Below are 12,546 nucleotides of genomic sequence, written 5' to 3' on the forward strand. Positions count from 1 at the left end.
GCATTGCTAGAGATGGTGTGTGTACTGGGGACAGGGGTGGGGGTATGGGATTTGGGAAATGGGGCATGGGGGATGGAGAGGAGGGAGGGGTTGAGGTACAGAGTGGGTCTGCAGATTGAAGTTAATTTACCTGCTCACTCTCCTCACTAATTACAAGCTGGGAACAGGAGTCTGTTTGACTGTGCATTTCTCTTGCCTGGAGTCGGCTGAGTAAGCAAATAATGGAATGATTAATTACAGGGGGAGCTGCAGATGCGGGGAGCTGTGGATTGGGGGGAGTTTTCAGGGAATGCAGCAGACATCTTCCTGGGCTGAATGTGGAGTTCTGAACACGGCATCACAAAACCAGTGCCCCACTGTTCATTAAGCAGGTACAGTGTGGGGATCCTTGACTAAGTCAATCATTCCAGAAATAAATAGTACCTGTTTGCACTTATGTCAGCTACAGAGGTCTCAGACAGGTTAAAGAAAGTTCTGTTTCTATGAACCATTTTCAGGAAATATTTTATACTTGCACCTCCTGAGTCATTCATTATTATTATTATTATTATTATTATTATTATTATTATTATTATTATTATTATTATTTCTTTATTTAGCAGACGCCTTTATCCAAGGCGACTTAAAGATACTAGGGCGTGTGAACTATGCAACACCTGCAGAGTCACTTACAACACCTGAAAGTCTCACCAGAAAGACGGAGCACAAGGAGGTTAAGTGACTGTAACCTCAGCAGTGTCTTCTGGTCATGTTAGTGGCTGAAAGCAAGTGGTCAATAGGGGAAGTAGCCGATTGGTAATTGACTGGAAAGAAGCCAGTGAAGGGATGGGGACAATTTCACTCCAGGTGACCAAGGACGTTCAAGACAGTCTAAAAGCATGGCTTGCAAACAGAGATGCGGTTAATCTAGTGTTGTACCAGATATTATGCTTCAAAATTGAAATACAAGTTTGCTAAAACTGCTCATTTGAGACCTCCATAATGACTGGATGTGCATGGCAGAGAAAAAAAAAACATGTTGGATGTCACGCATCTCAAGAGGTTAATCCCCCTCCGGCTCATTCGTGGTTAATTCTCAGGATACAATAAAGATTCAGTACATAACCATGATGTATCCTCTCTTTAAATATAGAGAATCATACAATGGATGGGCTGCAGTGACTCGCAAAATGCAAGAACAAGGAACTGTTCTAGTTCTGCAGCTTGTGTTATAGGATAAATTCTCTCATCTCTTTACTCCAAATCGCCATATTTTCAAAAAGGAAAAATGCAACTCAGATGTTTCACTGTGTTTGTTTAGATTTCCACTTACACCTGAGGATGAGGCCTTGGAGGTCTTGAAAGCTGGCGATTTTAGTTAGTCAGTATCAAAGGTCTCACAATTTATGTATAAATGGCTTTAACAAAAATTGGAACAAAAAATAAATTTACAGTCAAGTAAGACTAAGTTGAAACCCAGATTTCTTGGTTCAAGTCATGGTCACTACAGTAGAATATGTGAGAAGTTAATTTCTGTCTTTAAAAATGTGAATCTACAACCATTTGGATTAAATATATCCCATTACCTTACCAATATTTGTAAAGCATGTTGTTGCTACAGTTCCTGAAATTAGATCTTGTGATAACGGTTCAGTATCAGTACACAGGTACATGCAGTCCACTGAATGATTAAGTCATCGCTGACAGGAATACATGCTTCCTCAGAGCTAGTTCTCCAATTCTAGGTTACGTCAGAAACTGTGCAGTACGGTAGACTTCGAAATCGAAGTCCAGAAGACAAACGGTTTTGCTCATTCCTTCACCAGTAATTATTCTATCAGAGACGGTGTTAGTCCAGTGAGGGTGTGCGATAGATAGCAGCCTCATGTTCTATTATTTCAGTGACAGTGTTAGCGCTGACAGAGAAAGGACCGCGAGGAAGTATTTAATGTCACCCAATCGAATCCTGAAGACAGAGCTTCTCTGTGCTTACCAGGGAGAATGTGTAAATCATGACACCGCTGTGCTACTTCGAACCTGGCATTTTGAGAATTTCTCATTTCAAGTAAATCAATTCCAAGGTGCTGCTCCAACTCCGAACCAAATGGCACGCTGCGATATGTTAATCCTGCCATTAATCACAATGATTCCATCACCACACTTTGGAGCTTTGAATCATATGGTTTGTTCAACACAAATCAACCCGGTAATACAAATGTGCATTTCACACCCAGAGTCACAGGCGGAGACAGAGGACACATGAATAAATGTATTGGAGTTAAGAGAATTACAAGATAAAGGTAGGCCTACAACTATGATGCCTGGATGTTGTGTGCGTGTGCCCATGTTTACACACTGGGCCAAATTTTGAGGCAAAGTCAGATGGTCTGTAAGGAATTAAATACAGTACACAATGACTGCACTGGTAACTGTTTCCTCCTGCCATGTTCTTATGTTTACAAAGGTAGTTTTGAGTCATTCTCTGCTTCTGGGGTGTCAGAAGGCCAAATCTCTGTTCAAAGTAACATCAGTGCTCGCACACAAACAATCCCCAACACACAGTCCCAATTGCAGGGCCCGCCTTCTTTTATACCTTCAGCCCCGCCCCTTTACCCAAATGAGCTGGTCAAGCCTGACAAGCCTGTTGGGTCTGTCCCGGCCCTTTAGGACCAATGAACATTGCTGAACACAGAACACATTGCAGGATTGCTACTATATATATATATATATATATATATATATATATATATATATATATATATATATATATATATATAATATATACCCGAAACCCCCCGGGTTTTAAATTACCCAATGCTACCCGGATCTCTTTTTACTACCTGGATTTAGATTTATTAATTTGAGGATTTAAAGAAAATGTAGAAAATATGACAATGCAGTTGTATGCGCGGGTCTCTGGCCGGCATAATAAAGACAACGTTAAAACAAGCTTTGCATGAAACCTTTTCTTAACTGACAGGATCTCAGTGTTTTACAGAAAACAATAACACACAGCAAGAAGCAAGTACACCTCAATAATAATAACTGTGGCGATGTAACAGGGGGAGACCTGTACTGACTCTTCTGATGTGTTCGAAGTGCTGCAGGAAGAGGGCAGCCCTGTCAGTCATGGCAGTGACACGGAGAGGTGGGAGAGTGGGTGTGCGGGCTTTCCTTCTCTCTGAATGGCTGAGAGGCGGGTCTTGGGGGGAATTGCTGGCCCAATAAAATTAACATTCTGCTGTTCCCTCAGGTCTGCCCCTTTGAGAGAGAACAGACGTACGGACGCACTGGTCCCGATTCAGAACATGGCCGGAGAGGAAAACCCCAAAAGAAATAAAAGAGAACAGAAAGAAAAGAGGGTTAGCGGGGAAAACCGTGGGCAGACCCCATCAGTATTTGTTTTAGCAGTCTGAGGGAGCGGCGAGGGCAAGACGGAGACCCGGACCGTGCAGGTAGCGACGGTCGGGGTGAAGCTGCCGAGTGCAGCACCTTTTATTTGTAGTTTCTGATTACTGTATTTTATTTTCCTTGTTCTTTTCTCCTTTTGCTTATTTTTGGTTTGAGCACCTGCGAGTGCGCCTGTACTGTGTAACGGTACCGCTTCTGGTATCTCTGTGGCTCTGTTTTATCATCGCTGATAGGCAGACCACAGACAACAGTACCCTCTGCGGGCCAAAACGTGGAACTGTCCCACTAATAATAAAACTGGGCACCTGTGCGGTGTTGTCAAGATCACCAGTGTCTCCCGTGTGTCAGTGAATTACCCACCACCCTTCCACAGGCGACTATTCTTCTCAGGAACTAAATAAAATAACAGGGCAGTGTGTCTAATTTGGTCGCACATGCAACTAAAAATTAAATTTAATCTAAAGGTTGATTTTTAGCTGACTATAAAAAACAGATCTAAACTCTCATAGCTCAATCATAATGTACTCTGGGAATGTAGTTTATTGGTGTCCACAGCCCACTGTTAATCACACATTAAAAACTACAAATCCCATACCCTGCCAATTTCACTGATTTATCAGAGTGATGGCTACTCGTTTCCAGACAGTTTTAAAACTTGTCAAACCAAGATGAGGAAAATAATAAATGATTTAGTTTCACAAGAAAACCGCGATGAACAAAATTCAGATATTTTTATTCAATACCAATAAGTCAATATGGGAAAAAGTAAAGAGCTATCTGAAGACCTTAGGCAGAAAAGTATTTATTGTCATAAAGCTGGAGAAGGATACAAGATGATTTCCAAGCATTTGAGTCCCAATGTTAAGTATTGTTTCTATTAATCAACAAGTACAAGACTCATGGTACTGTCACAAAGCTCCCTCGGTCTGGAAGACAGAAAGTTCTCTCACCAAGAACAAGCAGAAGATTGACTGCCTAAGATATTCAAAGTGAATTGGCTGCAAGTGGGACTGGGGTTTCCATTTCAACCACAGGTCGAGTATTGCATAGTGAAGGTCTCAATGGTCGCGACAAGGTGACAAGGACAATTGCTTAAAGTTTGCAAAACGGCATTTGAATGATGGATATGAGTTCTGGACAAAGGTTTTGTAGAGTGATGAAACAAAAATCAAGCTATTTGCTCACGCTGATAGTTGTTATGTTAAGTCTGGTGAGGCGTACAAAGAAAAGAACACCATATCTACTGTCAAGCGTGGAGGTGGTAATATACTTCTAGGGGCTGTTTTTCCTTTAATGGCATAGGACTTAGTTCCATTAAATGGTAAAATGGATTCCATAGCATACCAAAAGATATTGGCCAATCATCTGAAACCCTCCACTACAAAACTTGCGCAACTGGACATTCCAACACGACAGTAATCCAAAGCACACATCAAACTCTGCTTCAGAATGGTTAAAGAAGAATAAAATCAAGGTTCTGGAATGGGCAAGTCAAAGTCCCAATCTAAATCTGATTGAGAGTTGAAGAAGGTTGTGCACAAGAGAAGTCCTCGGAATCTGAATGAACTGGAACAATTTTGCGTTGAAGAATGGTCAAAAATCACTAAAGAATAATGCCAAAAGCTCATTGACAAATATCCTAATTGTTTAAAAGAGGTTATTATTGCTAAAGATGCCTCAACTAGCTATTCATTTCATTTTCCTGTCAGGGAATGAATACTTTTGCAAAACAACTGCTGAAATAAATAATTGTAGACTACTTTTTGTAACTTTTTCCTCATCCACAAAAGCAAAACTTTTGCTACAAAAGATTTTTCCTATAAATATTTGTTTGAGAAATTTCTAGAAATTATATATTTCCATTGGGGTTTGTACTTTTTACTACAACTGTATATATATATATATATATATATATATATATATGACAGCAGTGTTTTTTTTCCCCTAGAATGCAATCAATAAATAACAGATGAGAGCTGCATTGCAATATTACAGAGGAAAGCAATATAGACTCAACGCGTTTATTACTAGACAAAACACCAGAGCTCAATAACAACCCGTCTCTTTTGTAGTCTGTCTGGAAGGAACAGTACACCACTTTCTTAACCCCAATGTATTACATTGCTTATTATTTCAACACTTGTATTTACCAGATGCCAGAATAAATGTGCATAATTGAAATAAGACACTCATTGCACTGCAGTCTGAGCCATTTCAAGTTTTACAAGCTGCAGGTTCTGTACACATTAATGTAGCAGGGAAAAAAAGAAAATGCCTGCAGTTCGTAAAAAAAAAAAAAAAACATGAAATGGTTTAAACTCCTATGCAAGGAGAGTCTTATTTCCATCCGTGTAGCGTGTAGCTTTGGAAAAACGAATTTGTCATTACAGTCGTCTCTGGCTAAGAGAGAACACCCCCCGGAAGCAAGCGAAGTGTTCTCTAAGAGTTGACCACCAGACACAACATGCCAAGGCCAATCACAAAATGACTCAATAAATACAAATGTAATGAGTGACGCACGTGCATCAGCATATGAAATGAACAAGTAAGAGAAAAGCAATAGGCAAGAGTACGTTAATAAACTATACTAATAGACTAACTGACAAACTAAAGTAACTGATGACAAATTAAATTAACAAAGCACCCCATACATGCAGCAGCGGCTCTAACAGTAATTATGAATACACTATTCAAGGCAAGCATACATTTTAACTAGGTCTAATTTACGGCCATTAGTTGTTTAACCGGCACTGTGACAGGGTTGGCTGAGTGGTGACATCAGACCAGAATGCAGGAAGAAAACAAACAAAAGACGCTGCGGCGCAGTTTATTTAAACAAAAATAAAATAAATATTTAAACAAAAAAGACACTGCTCACACAGCAAAATAATAATAATAAAAGGATATACAAAAACAAATCACGAACACCAAAATACCTGTTAGGCTGGGCAGATTGCTTTCACTGATCCTCTGTATATTTAAATCTCGGTTTCTTCTCCTCTCTCGCTCCCGTTCACTCCTCCGAACACCCACCCGGAGTGCAGAGAGCTGCAGGTTTATATGGAGGTGACCATATCCCGATTAGCAACAAATGTATCACTTAATTCATTCGGGAGATGGCCACCTTCTACACAAGGTTTTCAATTACTATTGGCAGAGGACGATCTGCCGATCTGTGCCAGAACACAAAATAAAAATAACAAAACAAACACACGGCTACGCCGCCGTTTAAATACACAAATACAATAAATAAATCATAATACAAAATAATAAACTGCACAGGGGCGGAGGGGTACCCCGTTCTAAAAATAAACAAATACATCTGTTTGTTTTTTTTAAATAACAAAACTAAACAAATACATTTAAGGCCCTCCCCCCTTTTCATGTACAGGGCTCCTGGCCCTATTACACGCACACATTTTTAATACGTTTTTTAATAACAATTTAGTAATACTTACAAAATCTATAGAATCAAAATAACAAAATAAATACAAATAAAAAATAAATAAATAAATAAATAAATAAATAAATACAACCCCAATGGGAATTTGGTGTTTTTAAAGCCATATTATTTTTATTTTAGTGTAACAAATCCTTTGCGTCCCTATTACCCTAATAAATATATAACTGGGCTAGAGCAGCACAGTTCTACGCGTACTGTTTAACCACTCTTTATTAGCAAAGCACAAACACAGAAACAAAAAAACACTACAAGGTTTATAACTAGGGCCCTGTGAAAATCGTGATTTCACGGGCTGGGCAGAAATTGTGAAATTAGCCCAATACCGCGATTTTACAATATTCTTAAGAAATAAAAATTATTTTACAATTATTTGTATTTCATCACATTCACGAAACTGTACAGCTGTCATATGTGCCTGCGTGTAATATTCGCCATGCACACAGTGCTGTGCAGTGATTATGTAATGTGACTGTATGAAATTAAAATACTACACACTGTAAACAAGAAAATGGATGTCTGCATCAGATCACCTAAAGCAGTATCCAGCAGTAGTTTACACAGCAATGGAGGTAAGCTCTTCTTCTGTACGTCCTGCAACGTTACTGTAGATCACTACCGAGAATCGGCTGTTAACATCAAGTATTCACCGAAAGAGAAAGGCGGAAGTCCAGAGCAGTACTGCGACTGCTTTACTGCAAAGAAACAAAAAAAAACGGTGACTTTCATATTCCAAAAGTACACTTATCAAATTTTGACTTGACAGAGGCATTTGCCAAATTCTTCTGCGTGTGTGCTCGGCAACTTTAGGTAAGTATTCACGTCTCAGCTGGGCTGATGAAGGAATCACTCCACCATTTGCTACACTGCCTGAAGAATTTCTGTAACTTTTGGTTGTCCAATTTATCAAAAGGGATATTTGCGCAAACAAACGCCTCTGTCAGGTCAGCATTTAATAAGTGGACTTTTGGAATATGGAAGTCACCGTTTTTTGTTTCCTTGCAATAAAGCAGTCGCAGTACTGCTCTGGATTTCCGCCTTTCTCTTTTTTGGTGAATCTAAATGCCTGTCAACAGACGAGTTTCGGTAGTGATCTACAGTAACGTTTAGAGACATCCATTTTCTTGTTGACAGTGTGTAGTATTTTAATTTCCCGCTTAGATTGCATATAGTGACATCGCTGCAAAGCACTGTGTGAGTGGCGAATATTACACGCAGGCACATTGCAGAGTTGTACAGTTTCATTAATGTCATTTTTTAAAACATTTTTTGTATGAAATACAAATAATTATAAAAATATTTTTATTTCTTAAGAATATTGTAAAAATCGCGGTATTGGGCTAATTATAATCTGACATTTTTTATTTTAATTTCCCGCTTCGATTGCAGAAATGTACAGTAGCCTCTTCCATTTATAGTACACACTGGAGAGGGTAGTGTATATATATATATATATATATATATATATATATATATATATATATATATATATATAAATAACTCCTCCTGGTTTCATAAACCCGATTAGCAATTGTAGACAGCCAGTCCCTTAACTAAATTAACATTGATTTCAGAAGACGGTGTTTTGAGTTACAGACTCATCTCGGACCCGTTTACTCCAGGAAAAAGAAAATGCAAATAATAACTCGCCAGCCCAGTGGATCAAGAAATTGTATATTATTAAGCAAAATAGACACACTTAAAGAAATGACTGCATTTAATATACCGAACCAAAAAACAGCATCAATAGACTGCTATAGCCAAACTTTTTCAACATTTTATTTGTAACTGTACTAGTGTGTGTCCGCTTTCCCTCACCCTAAACACATTCGTTTTGAAACTTGTCACTCAAACTGCTTGCAGTGCGTGGTGGGCTGGGAGAGGCGACGCTGTTAAGCGCTGTGCGCTTTATGGTATAGAGCTACTCGAGTAAAACAAAACAAAACGAAGTGAAATGCTAAGGAATTTAAAGATGACAGTATTTTGTGATGACCCGACACCCCTGTGCAACTCCCTTATGGGTCGGGACCACCAGATTCAGAAGCCCTGTACTAAATAACGTGTTTTTGACCCGAATGGCCTTCCATACATACCTACATACTTGCGCACATCTTTGAACCCCAACACTGTTTTTTCTGTTTATGTCTTGTGCCGTATAGACAAAACGAACGTTAAAATGTATAATTAGTCAGCCATTCTGGTGCAGGTGAATACACGTTGTTGTTTTGATTTTTTTGTGTGCTGTTAATCCTAACTGAGCCCCACTTCCTGCATATGCAACCCATAAAACCGCTACTGTGTGTAAATTGTGTATTTTAATATATTATTCACACATTAAAGTATTTTTTTTTCTTTTCATAGCCAAGCAGGGAGGTACTGCATGTATACATTCTAAAATACTTTAATTTAGTGTGAGTTGGAGACAAAAATAGTGAATATAAGGTTGAGAAAATAATACATTTTAAATGAAGCATAAACATCACACAACTATTGTTCTGATATGATTCTGTGTATAATTTCCTGTTATCTTTACTTCTGTTTCTATCTCCAACCCCCCTACACAAATTGTGTTAAAAAATACTGCAAATGTAAAACAAAGCTGCTGTTCTAAATAAACAATTAAATGCACTGAATATAAACATTTTAGAAGGTATACCTGCCTCTAATGTGTGGAGAGGATTTGTATCGCACAATCCCAATCCAAAAGTTATTCACATTTTTAAATATAATCCTGGTTGAACCAAAAAATTGTATTTCCCATATTTTGAAAAAACAAAACAAGTAGATTAGCTTTCTTCAGTCAGCAGGTCTCAGAAGATCAGAAGGCCCAAGACCACGCAGGACCTTGTAGTTAGTAACTTTAAAATCAATTCTTAAACCCACAGGAAGCCAGTGCAGGGATCTGAGTACCTGGGTGACAGAGTCACAGAGTGTAAGGAAGCATTGTGATCCTACAAGACATTACAATAATTAAACCTTGAAGTAATACAACGTTAACTGACATCTGTCCCAGTTAACATGGGCCTTGGCTTTGCAATGTCACTTCCATTCGTTATGCAGATCTTCCAGAGAAGCACATTTTAGCATTTTCGTTAAAAAAAAAAAAAAAAACACATATACAGTGATGTAGTCCTAAATCTGAAAGTACCGGAACACCAACAAAACACAGATTTTCTTAAACAAAAATGATACAAATTCATGTTTTATTTGTTCATTGAGATTGAGGTAAAATTTAATAGGTACGGTAGGGTGTGGCAAGACGCCCAGTTGAGGTAAAAAGCCCATGCCAAAAAAATATCCCTATGCACACGTATAGAGTTTAATAACAAACTATACTAGCAGACACCATCTCGTGGAGTTCTGTCATTGCATGCTTGCAGCAACAGAGGCAAGAGTAAGTTTTCAGTAAAGTTTCTTTTATTTTTACCCCATAATTACTAATTCTGCAACATTCTTTTTTTCTCCTGTAATAGTTAATGAACACAGGCTAAGCAGAGGATGCCACCTTTATTAATAATTAAGTTGTGATTAACGTGACGGCAGTGTTTCAGTGATAATATAACTACTTAATGCATTATGGGAAATGTTTGTTCTATAGCTCAAATAGAGCAAAACACCCTGTGACAGGGATGGCTGAGGGTGGTGATGTCAAAACAGAAGCAGGAACTGAAACACACAGGCAGGTTCTCGAGTGCAAGAGCGTACTGCAAGAGCGCACAAATAAAAGATTATATAAACACACTGCTCACAGAGTGCAAATAAATATTTAAACAAAACAAATCTCGGATACTAAAACAAAACAGACCTAAGGTCAGGCTGGGCAGTTGCCTTCACTGATCCTTACTGTTACTTTTGTTTTAGTTTTGTTATTCTCTCTCTCTCTCTCTCGCTCCTCTCGAACACTCACCCCGAAACAAGGAGAGCTGCAGGATTTATACTGTTGACCAGCACAAGGTTTTGTCTGGATGTGCCCCCCCTTTTTTTAAATTTAGTAGTCACCAATTAATTGGCCACTCCACTTCTTTTCACAATGCAGACCTACCATGCAGCCAGCCCAGAGCTACAGCGTCGGAGGCCGCAGGCGCCCGGCCAGTCTACAGGGGTTGCTGGTGCGCGGTGAGCCGAGGACACCCTGGCCGACCTAAGCCCCCCGCCCCCAGGCAGCGCTCAGCCAATTGTGTGCCGCCCACTGGGAGCTCCCATCCACGGTCAGCAGTGGAATAGCCTGGACTCGAACCGGCGACGTCCAGGCTATAGGGTGCATCCTGCACTCCAACGTGGAGTGCCTATACCGGATGCACCACTCGAGAGCCCCTCCCTGCCCCTTTTTATAGTGTGCAGGGCTCTCTCCTGCTGCCCTGCCACACGCCCATATAGCACAAGGGGCAAAAAGCCTACTGTGGGCATTTTGTACCATCATAGAAAATATTTAGTTTTTTTTTTTCAGTAGGCTACATATACATTTTCTATTTACAGGTTGTAATGGTTAGAAAATACTAAAGAAAGACTGAAAGGGGAAGTTATGTGTTGCTTGTTTTCCTCATCCAGACCCTTTACTTACTAAATACCCTGGTATAATCGTCTCCTCTTAACAAAAAAAATAATAATTAATGAGCAATTTATTCATCTCAGAAGTATAATGGTACTCGGAAATGTTATAAAAGCAGTAAAACTGTGGATGGGGATGTTTAGTATATAAAGGGTCTGAGTGTAAGAAAACTAATTTAATTTGATATTAGCAAATGAGTGCACACAATGCCAATGGCTATGTTAGAACATTTCCATTTATTGATTCCATTGATCGTTAGACACAACAAATGTGGCACCTAGTTTTAAACAGAAATGAGATAATGATCAGTTACCTAATTCTCTGGGAGATAGCTCGGGTAAGGAGGTGGTCTGTTGTCAGGAGAGGATTCAGGCAGCTTGTCTCACTCGCACTAATGCGTGTCTGTCTTATATATCCTATCTCACTGAGTGTGTGTGAAGCTGAACTTTGTGAACTCTGCTTACACTACATTTACCTAACAGTATCTAAACACGATCAATTTCTTAGCGCGAGTTATAATGTTGTTCCAGGCAGAACGGATGCAAGGGCAAAATGTACCCTCGTTTATCAGTCTCTTCTTCCTGTCGTCTGGGCTGGTTGAGTAGATACACATATCCCCACAATTGGAGCTGGGCTCCACTTATTTGTTTAGCCTTTTTTGATCCCTACATGAGTGTGTAAAAATGGGCAATGAAATTCCAACCCGACTCATTTTGAAGAGCATTTGTTGGTTCCAGAATTTGTGTCGGTATTGTATATTTGATACCAAACTAGGCTGAAGAAAACTCTCAGGTATTCTGGTACTTCCAGGTAGTCTGGTATACTTGCACTTTCTTTTAGGTCATTTCACCATCAGGGTCATAGCATGTCAGTCATTATGGGAAGCAGCTGGTTGGCTGTCAGGAAAGATGGCATTGAAGGGGTGGAGAGAATCTCACCCTCCAGGTAAAATGACCTAGGAAGTGCAAGTATAGCAGACTACCTTTAAGACTTGCAAACAGAGTTCTTTGTGTAACCTCTGTAACAAGATCAAAAGCATACAGCTGTGTGCACACGTGAGACCAACAGCACACAGCGAATGGAGGTGCAGAACAGGCACTGTAACACTGATGGGATCATTTCATTGGCTAAGATGGAGAGCTACAAG

This window comes from Acipenser ruthenus, chromosome 28, assembly GCF_902713425.1.
Source record: "Acipenser ruthenus chromosome 28, fAciRut3.2 maternal haplotype, whole genome shotgun sequence".
In the NCBI taxonomy this organism is placed as follows: Eukaryota; Metazoa; Chordata; class Actinopteri; order Acipenseriformes; family Acipenseridae; genus Acipenser; species Acipenser ruthenus.